The sequence below is a fragment of the Eschrichtius robustus genome, chromosome 17 (assembly GCF_028021215.1).
Source record: "Eschrichtius robustus isolate mEscRob2 chromosome 17, mEscRob2.pri, whole genome shotgun sequence".
NCBI classification, from domain to species: Eukaryota; Metazoa; Chordata; class Mammalia; order Artiodactyla; family Eschrichtiidae; genus Eschrichtius; species Eschrichtius robustus.
The window spans coordinates 47,048,949-47,067,259 of NC_090840.1; the positions used below are offsets into that span (position 1 = coordinate 47,048,949).

At 40.2% G+C, this 18,311-nt stretch overlaps 1 protein-coding gene and 1 non-coding gene across 3 annotated transcripts in view; both read left to right on the top strand.

The window, feature by feature from the left end:
• CPQ (carboxypeptidase Q) overlaps positions 1-18,311 on the top strand; it is a 501,828-nt gene that overhangs the window by 1,449 nt on the left and 482,068 nt on the right. The gene's annotated exons all lie outside the window — the stretch shown is intronic.
• On the top strand, positions 9,955-10,026 carry TRNAV-UAC (transfer RNA valine (anticodon UAC)). The gene has a single exon. It is a non-coding gene; the product is annotated as a tRNA-Val (tRNA).

An 18,311-nucleotide genomic window follows, 5' to 3' on the forward strand; every position in this document is an offset into this window, starting at 1 on the left:
TCTTTTATCGGTTAAAAGGTGAAATTGCAGGTGATTTCATGAAGCCTGCTCACTTCAGCTGCTCTACTTGGGATTCTGTAGAATTTTGGCTCCACTGTTTTCTCTGCAAATTCCAACTCATTTCTCATCCTCTCCACATCTGCTACAAAAGGACCTGGGAGCTTGCGATGAGAATTATAGACTCTGGGCTGGAGGGGAGAAAGAAGGGCAAGATTGTTTTGTGCATTGCCCCAGGTTCCTGGTCCTGGGTCTAACTTGTTTCCAATACAACCAGCCTGACAATGCCATATATTTTCAGTATATCTAGGGAGTTATATCACTATCAATTTGCCTGCATTTGAGATTAGTTATCATAGATCACAACATTTTGGAAACGGAAGGACCTTAGAGATTTTTTAAAGGCACTTAAAAAGTCATTTTACATACGTATTAAAATATTTCTTGCATGCTACATTTCACGAACACAAAGTCCCAAACATGTTAAATGAAGTAAAATTAATGTTACCTACTTCAGTTCTTTCAAGTCTATTGGGAGAAGTGAAGTCAAACATGGTGCTTGGTGAAAAAGACCAACTTTCTCTGATTCTTTTCTCAAAGATCCAATTATGGGGTCACATGTGGTTCCGGCATGGAATGTAACACAGGTGATATTTATGGGGCACTGACCACTCACCAAGCACTGTTATATTTAACCTTTTCACTTGTATTGCCCCATTTATTCCTCGCTATAAACCTACGTGCTAGGTACAATTGTAATCCCTATTCAACCTTCCTAAATGGAAACAGTGCTTGGGAAATGGGAAAGTCAGGCATTCAAAACACAGGCAGATGGAGGCAGGGTTTCTGCCAGAAATATAGACAATCCCTGCTAGGAAAGCCTTGTAATGTTGTCGAATGTGGTCTCTGTGTGTGTTCCAGGTAGTATATTAAACTCTTGGGCATTGTGGGTAAGTAAATTTAGAATGGGAGCTCAGGGTTGGAATGATTAAGACTGAATTATAGAGGATTGTTTGTTGTATCATTTTGAAAATTTTTGAGTTCCATTGGTACTCTAGACTCTGATATTTTGACCTAGATGCATGTGCATCCTAATTTTAAACGTGTTCAGATTTAACCATCCAGGGAGTATAAAAAGGATGACATCAAAAGCTATGTGGGTGAGTGGCACCTAAGGGCTTCAAACTCTGAGTACCAAACAGTGTTGTTTCTTGGGCTAGTTGCTGTCTCCCAACCTAATGACAACTCCTAACAGAGACAAAGTACTACGCCTACCTCAGTGTAATCTAGGGGCAGAAATGCAAGACGAGTTTCCAGCACTCTTATAATTAATTGACAAGAGCAAAAGAGGAAAAGAGAGGCCCATAAAGTAAGTGGGAAATTATTTTGTTTCTTCTTTGTCAGTCAAGTTTAGTCTCATAGAAGGCAGGGACCAGTTGCGGCTGCTTGAAAAACAGAGAGCCAGTGCCAATTTGATTTAGCTCAGGAGGTTGAAACTTTCTGCCCTGAAGGCCGGTGTGATGGAATAGACCTTCCCATTGCTCACAATATTATGAAAAAAACATTAAAGCAACAATTTTTATTACTTGCCCTGGAGCTAGAGCTTTAAAATATACTTTTCTTCGCCCCCTGCCCTCCCTAAACCACTTAGGTTTTAAAAACAAACAACCCATTCATGTGTTTGCTACATCAGATTATTAGTCCTTTTCTTTATCCCTGGGCCCTGTTTCTTTAATGCAGCTAAGAAGGAGGACTGGTGTGCTTCTAGATCTGTGGAATTTTTCTTTAGTTATTCTTTTACTCAGCGCATATTAATTTCAGTAACCATTTAATGAGTGCATACTGTGTGCCAGATAAAGATGCATGAGACACAGAGTTTACGTAGGAAGGTGATCCATCCACAAATAATTGCAGCACAGGGTGATGTGGGAGTAGTGGCCGCTCATTCTCCCAGGAGAGAGGTATGGTCAGAATTTAGGAAGACTTCACAGAGCAGGTGAGTTTTGAACTGGATTTCGAAGCCTGAAGGCCAAGCGGAGGGAGAAGGGTGTTCGTTCTAAGCACAGAGAACTACATGGGCAAAGAAATGGAGGCAGTCTGAGTGTGGCACTCCCAGGGGGAGACAGGGGTTGGGTGCATCTGTAGTAAAGAGGTCCTGTGAGATTGGGGCCAGAGAAGGAAGGTCCTTGAATGTCATGTTATTCAGGCTTTATCACAGCCTAGATAATCTCTAAGAGTTTTTAAGCTGAATTTTTCAGCAGAGGAGTGCTATGATTGGATTTCCTTTAGAAAATAGCTCCAGCAATAGTATTTCAGAGGAACTAGAGAGGGAAAAGCCAGGAGGCCAGAAGAAAATGAGGATGCTGTTGCTGTAGTCCAAATGAAATAGGATAAGGGTCTAAACTAGCGTAAGTTTGAGAGATATTCAGAATATAGGGAAGGCAGAATTGCTTACCTGGGTGGATGGAGATGCCACTAATGAGGGTAATAAACACCAGATGAGGAAGAGCTTTTGGCAGAAAGACAGACAACTTTGGAACATCCATGGGCAATCCCTGGTGTACAGCCTTGACTGTAGCTGTAGTGTGACATCATATAGCCAAGACTGGCCAAACTCTACGACAGGTCCACAGTCTAAAAAGACAAATCAATTCAATAAAACACTTAAAAAGAAGGAAAAAAACCACATTAGACTTAACTAATGACCCTTATATTTCAGGTGAGTTCTTTAGAACTCTAATTATTATGTAAGTTCTAGTGAAGGAAAAAGGTTAGATACTCAGACAATGAGGGGTTATTATAAACCATCAAGAGAAACCAAAACAGAGCAACACAGACAGGAGTGGTTGAAAGGAACAAAGATGAGCAAATGGCAGGAGCGTAGCAGAGAGGACTGGTTGCTTAAAGCACAGGTAGAGGCAGATTTGGAATACAGAGAGGAAATTTGAGCTGGCTCTTCTAAATAACGTATTTCTTTAGTGGTAAGAATCTCACAAGCTTCGGTTTCTCATCTTATTCAGCTTGCCAGGGAGAGACAAATAGATGATTGTTTAGAGGTGCTGTGCAGAGGGTTTGATCTTATTTTGCAGAGAAAGTGTTGGGAGACTTTGAACTAAGGGAAGAATAACAGAAGTAGAGTAAGATAAAATGAAAAGGATAATGATAATGAGATAACGATTAGGGGGAATTTTCAGAACTCTTAACGAATGCTGTGAGAAATAGTTGCTAACAGAGAAAAAGTTAGATTGATGTAGTGTTCTCTTAGGGTCGTGGCATTAGACTTGCTTGGAAAAAAGGATATATTAGCATAGCACCTTATATTTAAAAATAATTTTTATATGAACCCTCAGAAGCATGTGCAGGCAGGCACTATTATCTTTCTTTTATAAACTAAAAATCTGGGTATTAAGGAGGCTGTCGTTTGCCTCAGATCCCATAACTGGCAAGAACTCTAGGCCTTCTGAGTTTCAGCCCACTGCTCTATCCATTGTATCAGAACCTTGCTTTGCCTTGGAACCTTGGCGTTTTACAGTGAGTCCCCTCCACCTCCCACCATGTCCATCATGTAAAAGTAAGAATAAAGCAGATGATATTTGAAGGCCAACAGAGCCAAGATCTCTGGGGAGACAGGCAGTGATGGAAAGGATCCTTAGCACCAACCCTGCTATGTGCAGTAGGGATGGTTATGAAGGGTTGTATATAGAGAATTGCTGTGGAAATCAAATAATACTTAAAATGTAATAGGAGAGTCTGCAATATAAAAAAATCTTATGATTAAATCTTCCAAGAGGCAAATAACCCCTTTACAAAGTGAACTATTAATCATTCCTTAACATATTATCTGGATAAATCCAGACTTTCAATATGGGGTTTGCTTAAAGCAAGATACATCTGCAGTACTGGGCCCGTGAGCCACAACTACTGAGCCTGCGCGTCTGGAGCCTGTGCTCCGCAACAAGAGAGGCCGCGATAGTGAGAGGCCCGCGCACCGCGATGAAGAGTGGCCCCCGCTTGCCACAACTAGAGAAAGCCCTCGCACAGAAACGAAGACCCAACACACCCAAAAATAAATTAAAAAAAAAAACAACAAAAAAACATCTGCAGTAAGCTACGTCTACCTTGATTGTATTATATGTGAAGGCTTTTCCAAGTTGAGTATCAAATAAGAAAATGGGGATCTGGACCTGGATCCCCTAATTATTTGAGGCCATTTACAACACATTGAACATAATGATTTGCAATTAAATCCATCTAGCTACCTTTGCTTCTTATGAAGCACCTACAGGTAGGACGCTGGCCGAAGCTCAGCTGGGAAATGGAGAGATAAGCCCAGCACTGGCACTGCCCCTGGTGGGACCCACAAGAGGCAGTCATGAGTGTAAATCCATCAACATAGTGGGCCGGGGTGGGAAAACCAGAAACCTTTACGGACCTTGAGTTCCACATCATTATTAAAAAGAAACCAAGTGTAATTCAAAGCAAAGAGCATTATACCAGATCTAGAGTTGATAAAAGATAAAATCTATAAGAAAGACAGAATAGTTGTGACTTTTTATGAGCCAGGCATTTAAACATATTTATCTTCAAAGAGTATAAAGGAAATGGTCAGAAGTATGAGAAAATGACAAAAACAATTTTTAAAAATTAATTTTTATTAGAGTATAGTTGATTTACAATGTTTTGTTAGTTTCTGCTGTACAACGAAGTGAATCAGTTATACATATACATGTAGCCACTCTTTTTTTAGATTCTTTTCCCATATAGGTCATTACAGAGTATTGAGTAGAGTTCCCTGTGCTATACAATCGGTCCTTATTGGTTATCTCTTTTATATATAATAGTGTGTATATGTCAATCCCAATCTCACAATTTATCCCTTCCCCCCTTCCCCCTTGGTAACCATAGTTTATTTGCTACATCTGTGACTCTATTTCTGTTTGTAAATAAGTTCACTTGTAGCCTTTTTTTAGATTCCACATATAAGCAATATCATATGATATTTGTCTTTCTCTGTCTGACTTGACCAAAACAATTTATAGGAGACTTTAAGATCTGGTGTTTATATGACATATCAAGCAGAAAAAGCCAAATGGTAACGTACAAAAGACAAATGGTAAGATTTGAATAATATAATTCATGAGGTTGAAGAATATAATTCATAAGGGTGAACAGGGATATAGAAAGTTTCAATAATATGGTGTATTAAATGTTTATCAAAAAATTCTTTGTTATATATGAATATATATGTGTGAGATATATGATTATATATGTATATATATGGTCTCTTATTCACAGAAAATTCATTTCTTCTTCAAACATTTATGAAAGGTTGTAAAAAAAAGTTTAACGAAGAATTCAGTGAATTTGAGAGTCCTGCTGGTCTTGTGCCTTTGATCCTCTGGTTTAGCCCATGTTTTCAATTAGCTTTGTAATTGATTGAAATGGTAAAAAGAAAACATCTTCTCTTTCATGATGCTGTCAAGTGGCTCATATAATTAATCTTCCACCTTCGTATGTCCTTTTTGTTCCCAGAACGTCCGTCGGTTTGAGGTTCTTTTACCATTATCAAAATACTCTGGATCTATGTTATCTGTGACTAATCTGAAGATGCATTTTTACATTTGATTAAATGTTCTAAATCATTAATACCGTGTGTATTGTATTGCAAAATTTACCATCTGAAACATCTGGCTGTTCTTTTATAGGATTTTTCTTTTCATTAGCTTTTCTGAGATAAGACTTACAGAAAACCAGGGGCCTTAGGAAGACTAGGGAGTGAATGGAGGATCACAAACCCCAATTTAGTTCTTTGGGAAGCAGAGGGCAAATCATGGAAGTCAGCACTATTCAGACTTCATTTCACTACTTATTCAGCCTAAATTTTAGGGTTTACCACTTAAACTAACCACTCACTAGCACCCTATGTTCGCTGTAGTTTAACAGTTAAGAAAATAGGCTCTGAAGTCAGTTTCTTGGGTTCAGATTTCAGCTCTGTCACCAACACTTGTGTGACCTTGGACCAATTACATATCCTCTCTTTGCCTCAGTTTCTTCCTTTGTAAAATGGGAAAGATAATTATAACTATCAGTGGTAGGCAGAATAATGTCCTCCCCCAAAGATGCCCATGGCCTAATCCCTGGAACCTGTGAATATGATAGGTTATGTGGCAAAGGAGAATTAAGGCTGTGGATGGAATTAAGATTGCTCATTATCTGACTTGAAATCCATATCCTGGATTATGTGGTGGGCCTAATTAACAGTGGGAGAGGAGGGCAGAAGAGGATCAGAGAGTTAGGGAGATGTGACTATGGAAGAATGGCCAGAGAGATGCAATGTTGCCAGCTTTGAAGATGGAGGAAGGAGGCCATGAGACAAGGAATATGGGTGGCCATTAGGATCTGAAAAAGGCAAAGATCCTTCCCTAGAGCCCCCGGAAGGAATTCAACCCTTCTAACACTTTGATTTTACCTGGTGAGTCCAGTGCTGGATTTCTGACCTACGGAACTGTAAGATAATGACTTTGTATTGTTTAAGCCACCAATTTTGTGGTAATTTGTTACAGCAGCAATAGAAAACCAATGCATTGTCCTATAGGTTTGCTGTAGGGTTAAGAAATATAAACATTTAGGACAGGCCTGCTCAGTCAATATTAGCCACTATCATTATTATTTTTTTCATTGGTATGTTTCCTCCTGTCTTTGCACCTTTGTAATAGCTGTTTTGTGATTACCTGAAATTGTTGGAAATCACCCCCCTCCTTCCCCAAGACTGTGGCCTTAGGAGTTTCTCACTCTCAAGGTAGGCCATACTCAGTCTCCAGCAATTTGTTAAAATTACTGTTTAGATATTCCTAGACTTTATGGGTCCAGTGGCTTCTGCTCCAGATAAGCAGATCTGGGCTGTGACTCTCTGGATTTTTCCTGTCTCTCTAGATTTTAGAGTGGTGGTTTGCTTTGCACCCTCACTTCTCTGCTCCAAGGAGAGTCATTGGTTTTCAGTTTGCTCATTTTATTTGTTGCTGTAAGGACGGGAGTGATGACGGAAGTGAGCTCAGTGCTGTCATTGCCATGTGGCTCTAATGAGCTCCTCTGTTCTCAAGAGATCTCTAGCTCTACACTTGACGTTCTTCTGATTTCTGTTCTCTGGTTTTCAACTCATCAATTTCATTCCCAAATATGCTTTCTGGGTTTTCTATTTTGGTTAATGGCACCTCAGTCTATGAGATAGTAGGTAATGTGATGTATCTGAAATATAGGGTACAAAACAGGATCAAAATCTGGGAGGTTAGCCTTAACTCTTCCCTTTTCCTCATCCTCCCACATTAGTAAGTCACCAAATGCTGTTGTGTCTACCTGTGATAGCACCTGAAATTTTCTGGTTTTTTTATCCCCTCCATCCATTCTGTCATGACTCTAGTCATATCCCTTATCGTCTCTTGCCTTGGCCAGGCAGAATCTTTTAAATTACTTCGTCTTCCACACTGCTTCAAGAGTTGGATCATAGGCTGGATCATATTACTTCCCTTCTCAAAAGACCTACATTTTGAGAAATTGTCTGCAGAATAAAGTCTAAACTAATAAAGTCTAAACTCCTAATATGGCATTTAAGGTTCTTAAAGATTTGGCATTAAAATGTATTTCTCGGTACGTTCCTGGTGCATTCACTTACTGTATTAGTTCGCTAGGCCTGACAAAACAAAATACCACAGAGTGGGTGGCTTAAACAGTAGAAATGTATTTTCTCACAGTTCTAGAGGCTGGACGTCCAAGATCAAGGTGTCAGCAGGTTTGATTTCTTCTGAGGCTTCTCTCCTTGGCTTGCAGATGTCCATCTTCTTGCTGTTTCCTCACATGGTCAATTTTTTTCTGTTCGTGTACATCCCTGGCGTCTCTGTGTGTCCAAATGTCCTCTTCTTATAAGGACCTCAGTCAGATTGTATTAGCCCCACCCCCATGCCCTCATTTTAACTTAATTACCTCTTTAAAGTCCGTATCTCCAAATGTAGTCACATTCTGTGGCACTGGGTAGTAGGGCTTAAACATATGAACTGTGGTGGGGCACAGTTCAGCCCATAACACCTACTAGATCGCTCCATGTATTCTATACGTGTGTGTCAGATCACATCATGAGTGCACATCACGACATGGGAAGATTTGAAAAATACTGATTCCTGGTCCCCACCTAACTCTGTGGGTTCTGAATCACTGTGTCTGAAATGGGACTGGGAATACACTTCTTGTATGCATGTGTATGTTTAAATTTCTCCCTAGTGCTTTATAATACTTCAGCTTTTTATACGCCAGAATTTTTTTTTAAAAATCGTTTCTGGGGAACATATTATAAGTGTTCACATCTTTGCTCATGGTTGTTCTTTAACTGGAAATACCCTTCCCACCATACAACTGTGCAAATTCATCTATCCTGCAAGGCTGAGCTGAAATATCATCCTCTCCGTTATTGCTTCCTTGTTCTCTCCTGTGATAATCCTGCAATACTTTATCATTACAGTTGACCCTTGAACAACTTGGGGGTTAGAGGCACCAACCCCACAGCAGTCGGAAGTCCGAGAGTAACTTTACAGTTGGCCGTCTGCATCTGTGGTTCTGCATCCTCAGATTCAACTAACCTTCGATCCTGTAGTACTGCAGTATTTATTGAAAAAAATCCACATATAAGTGGACAGACACAGTTCATACCCATGTTGCTCAAGGGTCAACTGTACTTTATTGTTAGTACTTGAGAATGTTTCCTTTTGTCTTTGTATCGCAGTCATTTGCCTTCCTCTTTCACTGGCTTCCTAAGGCCTAGGATGACATATTCTTTATTTCTGTATATCTGAAACAGTTGCAGTTGCTCTGAGCATAATAGGTAATCAATCAATGTCTGTAGTATGAATAAATGAATGAACTCATTAATAAATGCTAATAATTTTCTTATGACTTTTTATCCAATGGAGACCATTGGATAAAACAAATAAGCTTATCAAATGTGAAACTAGTGGCAAATTTTTATTCTTGAATTGAGTATCCTTAACATGATACATAACAATAGTCTTCAAGTGTATTTCCAATTTAGAACTTTAAACATGTAAAATTTTTTCTTGAAGAAGGTATTTGAGAATAGGAAGAGGATATAGTGAAGGCATCATAACAATGTGTGATAATGACAATTTTTTTTTTTTTTTTTTGCGTTGCATTTTCAAGGCAGAGTGTGGATGGTTCAATTCTTAAAGATGAATGGATTCCCTAGTGTCCACTTATGGTGTATCCTTGTTTATCCTCCCGATCAAGAACTGCTGCCTTATAGCGGGTATGTTAAGGTGGAATTGTCTGTTAGCTGAGCTAATAATAAGCTGTGGTTTCCTGGGTCAGTGAATAACAGAAACAGTTCTCGAAATAATTACATCAGCTAAGACCCAATTTCCAGGCAGGGATCAAGAGTCTGACTTTTCCTTTGTGTTAGTTTTCCACAAACTACTAAAATTTCTAGAGATGGAGTAATTGCGTCTCAAATGATTTCTCCAAAGCCTTTTCTGAACCAGAGCAGGCAGTAACAGAGATTGGCAGGGGAAGGACTGATGTCTGCTCATGAGGGGAAGAATGACTCTGCCTTGAAAACACAAATGAGCCTTTGGATGTGGAAATTTACAAGTCTCAGAGAGCCCTGAAACATCTTTAGAAACAGCCTAGCGGAATAATGGGAGGCTGTGTTCTGGCTTGGCATGGGAGCCTGTCTGGCACAAACTACACTGTAAACAACTCAAACATTTCAAACATTTGCATCTGCATACATGACATTAGATTCTCAAAATGTCCAATTAAACACTTCCTCAGCTGACCTGGTGTCAGCCTGGCCTTTCTGATGGGGAAGGAGTTTCAGCTGATACTGTTGTACGCTCTTCCTTTCTGGACCCAATCTTGTCCTTCTTGTTCAGACAAAATTCTTCTTAAGGGAATTCCCTGGTGGTCCAGTGGTTAGGACTCAGTGCTTACACTGCCGTGGCCCAGGTTCAATCCCTGGTTGGGGAACTAAGATGCGCAAGCCACGTGGCATGGCCATGTGAGGCTGAACCACACTGACTCCATTTTGTCACCTCCATCTTAGGTCCACAGCCCTACCCCCTCCCCTTTCTGTGTGACTCAGCTTTAGCTTAACTTACAAGGATATGTTCCCCATCAACTTTTACCCTTTTCTTCATCTGATGTGAAAACTGGAAGAATGCCTTATGCTGACACAGATGGTTAATGGTCCTGAGATCCCTGGGGGAGGGGAAAATCCCCGGTCCCCGTCGGTGTGGTCATGCTTCTCACTTGGTAGTCAGATTCCGTGTTTAGCTTTGGCCCCTTTAGATCCCCCGGTACCCCTTTCCGTGGTGCAAAGTGCAGCTGCGAATGCCTCTGGATCATCCCGTCTGCCTGATCCTTCCTGCCTGTGTGTAGGTTACCCACGACAAACTTCATAATTGCACTTTATGGAATTGCCTGCTTTGTTTTTCTGTCTCAAAGTTTCTTGTCAGTTTGGAGGATATTATTCAGTATCTCTGCCTCCCGATAATTGGTACAGTATGGATAGAGAGTTTGGGTTTGGAAAGGAGGGTGGGCAATTCTTTCACTGGGATGTGAGCTGAGAAGAGCTGTATAGATAAAGGGATAGAAGAGTTTTGAGTTGAGGATGAAGAAAGCCAAGTCATCTCATGGTCATAATATCGTATTCTCAGTTACGTAGAAGAGGAGAGCTTTTGCTGAACATGAGGGGAGTAGGGGTTGAATCTGGGGCTTAAGGAGAGTGGAAAAACTTTGTAGCAGCTGCTGTGGGGAATTTGATAGGGGTCAATTGAAGATAAATATAAGGGTTGCTGAGCAATGCAAGGGACCCAGCTGAGATCAGACAGCCTTTAGTTCATATGGAGATATTTGGCATGATTAAGTAAATGTTGGTGATGGTATTATGGAGCATGTACAGAGAAAATTCAAAATTAGTTTTGAAGAATTGGCAGCTTGGGTGAGGAGGAAAAGCAAAGGTATTCTAAGGTGCTAATGAAAGCATTGTTGGAATCATTAATTACCAAGTGAGGTTTTGACCCAAGATTAACCTGAAACGGTGAGTTGGGTGGATAGAAGTACAGTCAGACTGGAGACGGGGAAGTGTCTTAGTTAATTCTGACTGCTGTAACAAAGTGCCATAGACTGGGTGGCTTATGCACAGCAGAAATTTACTTCTCACAGTCTGGAGGCTAGAAATCTGAGTTCAAGGTGCCAGCATGGTCAGGTTCTGCTGAGGACCCTCTTCTGGGTTGCAAACTGCCGCTTTCTCATAGTGTCCTCACATGGCAAAAGAAGAAGGTGCCCTTTTATAAGGGCACTAATTCCATTCATGAGGGCTCTACCCTCATGACCTAATTACCTACCAAAGGTCCCACCTCCTAATACCATCACATTATGGTTAGGATTTCAACATATGCATTTTAGGGGGACACATTCAGTCTATTGCAGGAGGCTCTTCACTTAGCCAGCGTCAATCTAGCTGCTTCTCTGTGCCACACATGTGCTGAGTGGTGGGGATACAAGGATGAAGAAAACACAATTCACTTTAAAAGCTCAAAAGCATTTATTGAGCTTCTAACTGTATACTGGGTGGAAAGACATTGATCTTGCCCTTGAAAAGCTTTAAGACTAGTGAGATAGTCTGGATAATTTCGATTCAGATTGTGGTAAACTGAAGGAGGTAAGCAGAGGGTGCTAGAAAACTGTAGAAGAGGACATTCAACACAACCTGTGAGAAGACAAACCAGGTCAGGAAAAGCATCCTGGAAAAAACTGTGCCTGAGTTGACTCAAGATGATTGAAAGACTATTGTGGCTTAGATAGGAAACAACTCAAGTGTCTGTCAACAGATGGATAAAGAAGATATAATGTATAAGTGTATATATACATTATACATATATACACATATATACATAACACACACACACACACAATGGAATATTATTCAGCCTGAGAAAGAAGGAAATCCTGCCATTTGTGACAGCTTGGATGAACCTTGAAGACATTATGCTAAGTGAAATAAGTCAGACAGAGAAAGGCAAATACTGTATGATATCACTTATATGTGGAATCTAAAAAAGCTGAACTGAGAAAAACAGAGAGTAGAGCCATGGTTCCCAAGGGCTGGGGGGCGGGGGGAAATGGGGAGATATTGAATCAAAGGGTACAAACATTCAGTTACAAGATTAATGAGTTCTGGGGATCTAATGTACAGCATGGTGATTATAGCTGATAATATTGTATTGTATACTTGAAAGTTGCTAAGAGAGGAGATCTTAAATGTTTTCACCATTAAAAAGAAATGGTAATTATGTGACAGGAAAAAAAAAAAAAAAGGATGATTGAAAGAGAGTAGGGGTGGAGAAAAAGGAGAGCGAGAGGATTGCTTTGGCCAGGGCAGATAAAAAAAGGTTTCAGAGAGAAGGTGATCATTGAGATGCGTGATGTATGATACTATTGCCAAGTGAGAGAAATAAAGAAGACCTGAATTAAAGTGGTAAAATTTTTGTTGGTAGGGATAGAAGAAAGAGATGTAAGAGGATAGAATGATGAGATTTAGTGACTGATTGAATATGTGGGAGGATGAATAGATAAGACTGAATGATAGGGACAATTATGTTTTCATTAACAAAAAGAGGGAAATCTCTTTCTGGGTTAGAGAAGATTTTGGGGAAGATGATGAGTTTGGAGATTTTGAATCAGAACATCTGATTATAAGTGAAAGCAATCCAACTAAAATGATATTAAACCAAAAGAGGAAATCTGTAATTTTCATAACTGGGAAGTTCAGAGATACAGCTGGCTTTAGGCATGGCAGGATCCAGGTTACAAATGATGTGATATGGGTCCATCTCTATCCCTGTTGTCTATATCTCTTGGCTTAGCTTGTCCTGCTTAATTTCATTTTGCAGACAGGTTCTCAGCACACAGTAGGCAAAATGGGTACCTATAGCTATAGATTTGCATCCTAGCAATCCCAGAGGAAACAACTTTTTTTTCTAATTTTATACATGAAGACTTTACCTTTTCTCAATTATAATTTTAAAAACAAATTATTTCAAATGTCCAATCTTCAATGTAGTCTGATTGAGGGACAGAAATACTATAATTGTCTTCCAATAATTTGAAGTTAAAGACATTTTTATTTTCCAAATTTATTTTATTTCCATCAATCTAGGAAACTGTTGCTAAATTTTTAACGTCTTTCTACCAAGTTCCTTGAATTTTTACCCCTTTATATATTTATGCCATTCTAATCACACCCCACTCATCAGATTTTTCTGTTAATTTTCACTAATCAGAAGACTCAAGAAAATCCTCCCTTTTAAATATTGTATTTACATTGTCTTCATTTGCCATTGCATTTATTGCAGTCAATGCAATTAAGAAGTAATTCAACCAGCATTTATTGAGCAACTTTTTGATTCCAGACTGAAATGTGGAGGAAATCAGAATACATAGATACATGAAACAAAGCTCTTTTTTTTCAGGACAGTCCATGGTCTAGTGTCAGAGACAATCATGCATACATAATACCCAAAATGATCTGCAGTGATCCTCGGGAGGAAAATGAGCAGAAGACTGAGAGCCACAGAGCAGAGAGGCTTGCTTCTGGTCCAGGAGGGAGGCCCCAAGGGCTGCACAGAGATAGGGCAGAAGCAATGCAGGGACCTATCAATGTGCAGGATTTTGAGGAAGAAAGAAGAAGGGAAGGCTGCCCACCAAGTTCTGAGAATTTATATGAGGAAGGATGGTGTGTTCTATCAGAAATAGGGAATCTAGAAAGGAAAGACGTTGAGGAAAAGGGCTTATGAATTTAGGTAGGCTTTGAAAGCATCAACAGGTTGAGATGCCTCGCAGCCATTTGAGAACGTAGGTTTGGTCTGAGAAGACAAACACAGGCTTTGGGATTAGATTCAAAGAGACACTGAATAAGTTGGGTGAGAAAAGCAATTGGGTAGGAGAATAATAACAAAAAGATTAACTGAGTAGATCTTAGAGGCGTCTAATGTCAGCACAAAAGGAACATTTAGAAAACAAATCCCAGTGATAGAGACATGCCTGAGTTCGTATCATTTAATTGCTAGGAGAGGTTCTTATTTCTTCCTCCCTTCCTCCCTCCCTCCCTCCCTCCCTTCCTTCCTTCCTTCCTTTTCACACTTAAAAAACAAATCGTTCACCCATTTCTCCCACCCTCAAACCCTCGCCTGTGGCAACCACCAATCTATATATCTGTGAGCTTGTTTTTCTTTTTAAATTTAATTTAATTTTTTAAGATTCCACATATAAGAGAGATCATATGGCATTTGTCTTTCTCTGTCTGACTTAGTTCACTTGGCATAATGCCCTCATTTTTTTCTAAATTTCTATTTGTATTTTTATGTATGTGGAAGGTTAGTTATGTTTCTTGACCTTGGAGAAGTGGCCGTCTGTGGGGTATGTCCTATGTCTTCCAGCAGTACACTCCCATCTCCTCACCCAAGGCCCAGGGACCAGCTGGTCCCAGGGTAGGTTATTATTATTATTTTTTAATATATATATATATTTTAAAATTTATTTATTTATTTTATTTTTGGCCGCATTGGGTCTTCGTTGCTGCGTGCGGGCTTTCTCTAGTTGCGGTGAGCGGGGGCTACTCTTCGTTGCAGTGCGCGGGCTTCTCATTGTGGTGGCTTCTCTTGTTGCGGAGCACGGGCTCTAGGCACGCGGGCTTCAGTAGTTGTGGCACGATGGCTCAGTAGTTGTGGCTTGCAGGCTCTAGAGCGCAGGCTCAGTAGTTGTGACGCACGGTCTTAGTTGTTCCGTGGCATGTGGGATCTTCCTGGACCAAGGCTAGAACCCGTGTCCCCTGCATTAGCAGGCGGATTCTTAACCACTGCGCCACCAGGGAAGTCCCCCCAGAGTAGGTTCTGATCTGGGTTTGTGAACTTGGTTTCGCAGGCTGCTGGATCATAGCTTTCTTGCTTCTGGTGTCTGGCTTCCTGGTGGGAGGGGCCGCTGCTTGCCCACTGGTGGGTGGAGCTGGGTCTCGGCCCTCTGGTGGGCAGGGCCGCATCAAGGGGTGTGTCTAGAGGTGACTCCGAGTTCAGGAAGTCTTTAGGTAGACTGACTGCTGGTGGGTGGGGCCGTGTTCCATCCCTGTTGGTTGTTTGGCCTGGGGCACCCCAGCAAGGGAGTCCACAGGTAGTTAGGTGCCACCAGGTCTCGGTGCCAAAATGGCGGCCTGCATGAGAGCTCACGCCTGATTACTCCCTGATATCTCCACCACCAGTGTCCTTGTCCCCACAGTGAGCCACAGCTGCCCCCTGCCTCCCCAGGAGAACCTCCTAGACCAGCAGGTAGGTCTGGCCTAGGCTCCTATGAAGTCATTGCTTTTGCCCTGGGTCCCGGTGCACACAAGACCTTGTGTGTGCCCTCCAAGAGCGGAGTCTCTGTTTCCCCTAGTCCTGTGGAGTTCTTGCAATCAAGCCTTCAAAGCCAAGTGCTCTGGGAGCTCCTTCTCCTGATGCCAGACCCCCAGGCTGGGGAGCCTACTGGGGGTGGTCAGAACTCTCACTCCTGTGGGAGAACTTCTGTGATATAATTCTTCTCCAGTCTGTGGGTCAGTCATGGGGGGAGGCGGGTATGGGATTTGATTATATCATGAGTGCACTTCTCCTACCGTCTTGTTGGGTTTCTTCTTTATGTCTTTGGATGTAAAATATCTTTTTTGGCAGGTTTTAGTCTTTTCTGTCAATGGTTGTTCAGCAGTTAGTTGTGATTTTGGTGTGCTGAAGAGTGAAGGTGAGCTCGAAGTCCTTCTACTCCGCCATCTTGTCCTTCTGTCCACTTGGTGTAATGCCCTTGAGGTCCAAGCATGTTGTCGAAAATGGTAAGATTTCATTCCTTTTTATGGCTGAAGAGTATTCCATTGCGTATAACAATTTCTTTATCCATTTATCCATGGGTGGACAGTTAGGTTGTTTCCAATATATTGGCTATTGTAAATAGTGCCGCAATGAACATGGGAGTGCATATATCAAGTGCTTTTGTTTTCTTCAAATAAATACTCAGAAGTGGAATTGCTGGATCATATGATAGTTCTATTTTTAATTTTTTGAGGAACCTCCATACTGTATTCCATAGTGGCTGCACCAATGTACATTCCTACCAACAGTGCACGCGGGTTTCCTTTTCTCCACATCCTCGCTAACACTTGTTATTTCTAGTCTTTTTGGTAATAGCCATTCTAACAGGCATGAGGTGATATCTCATTGTGGCTTTGATTTGCATTTCCCTGATGAAATGACGTAGAGCATCTTTTGATATACCTATTGGCTATGTGTATGTCTTCCTTGAAAAATACTTATTTAGATCTTCTACCTATTTTTTAATTGGATTGTTTGGTTTTTTGTTATTAAGTTGTATGAGTTATTTATATATTTTGCATATTGCAAATATTTTTCCTATTCAGTAGATTGCCTTTTCATTTTGTTGATGGATTCGTTTGCTGTATAGAAGCTTTTTAGTTTGATGTAGTCCCACTTGTTTATTTTGCTTTTGTTGATTTTGCTTTTGGTGTCAGATATGAAAAATCATTGCTAAGACTTACATCTAGGAGCTTACTGCCTATGTTTTCCTCTAGGGTTTTATGGTTTCATGTCTTATGTTCAAGTTTTTAATCTATTTTGAGTTAATTTTTGTGTATGGTGAAGATAGTGGTTCAGTTTCATTCTTTTGCATGTGGCTGTCCAATTTTCCCAACATTGTTTATTGAAGAGACTGTCCTTTCCTCATTGTATATTTTTGGCTCCTTTGTTGTAAATTAACTGATCATATATGCATGGTTTGATTTTTGAGCTCTCTATTGTGTTCTGTTGATCTATGTGTCTGTTTTTATGCAAATACCATACTGTTTTAATTACTATAGCTTTATAATATGGTTTGAAATCAAAGAGCATGATGCCTCCAGCTTTGTTCTTCATTGTTAAGGTTGCTTTGGCTATTTGAGGTCTTTTTTGGTCCATACAAATTTTAGGATCACTTGTTCTAATTCTGTGAAAAATACCATTGAAATTTTGATAGGGATTGCATTGAATCTGTATATTGCTTTGGGTGGTATGAGCATTTTAACAGTATTAATTCTTTCAATCCATGAACACAAAATATCTTTCCATTTATTTGTGTCTTCTTCAGTTTCTTTCATTAATGTCTTATAGTTTTCAGTATACATGTCTTTCATCTCCTTGGTTAGATTTATTCCTAGGTATTTCATTCTTTTTGATGCAGTTGTAAGTGGGATTGTTTTCTTAAATTATCTCTCTGATATTTCATTATTAGTGTATAGAAATGCAGTAGATTTGTGTGATTCTGTATTTTGCAAATTTACTGAATTTGTTTATTCTAACAGTTGTTTTGATGGAGTCTTTAGGGTTTTCTATGTACAATATCATGTTATCTACAAATAGTGATGGTTTTACTTCTTTTTTCCAATTTGAATGCTTTTCATTTCTTTTTCTTGCCTAATTTCTGTGGCTAGGACTTCCAGTAACAACTTTTATTTGCAACATCTGTATGTTTTAAAATCTATTTTATTATTATTCAGGTATGGTGAGGCCAACAGATCAGGAAAAGATTGCCATTGAAAAGATAGTTTGTTGCTCACAGTTCCCAGGAGGAGGGGCAGGCCATGCCATGCAGGGTCACATAGGGAAGCAGCGGGGTCAGTTAGGAGGCAAAAGGAATGAAGGGAAATCATGAGCAAAAGACTCTATTGTGGTTTTGGCAAGAAAGAATGGGTTAGACTGGGTAAGCAGGCTTAGCATTGGCTAGTGTGAAAAATTTCAGTGGGCTCTCAGGTATTAGAACTATCCCAAGTTGTCTGGTACCTGGCCCTGTGTTGATTAGAGCTGGGAAAAATTGGATTGGCCTGTGAGAATTAGATAAAGGAAGTGATTGAACAGTATGGGCTTTAGATTGGTTGGTTTGCATATGAAAGGAGTGTTCCTTAAGAATTAACTAACCCTGGGAGGGGGCAGTTCTTCCAGTCAGTGAGGTCCAAGATGCCAGAGCATCAAGAATACAGAAAATAAAAAACTGTAGTTGCTATTTTACTGTATGTCAATATCAGGGAAGATTCTGATTGGCCTTGCTTGAGTCATCCTGTTTCTGTAGTTTGGGTATGGAGTGTGGGGTAAGGAATGGTACTGTGATTGGCAGCCAATCTAGACCAGAGGATAAACTTAAAGAAAAAGAAAACAAAGTGGGGAAGTATACTGGGAAGCCAAAAA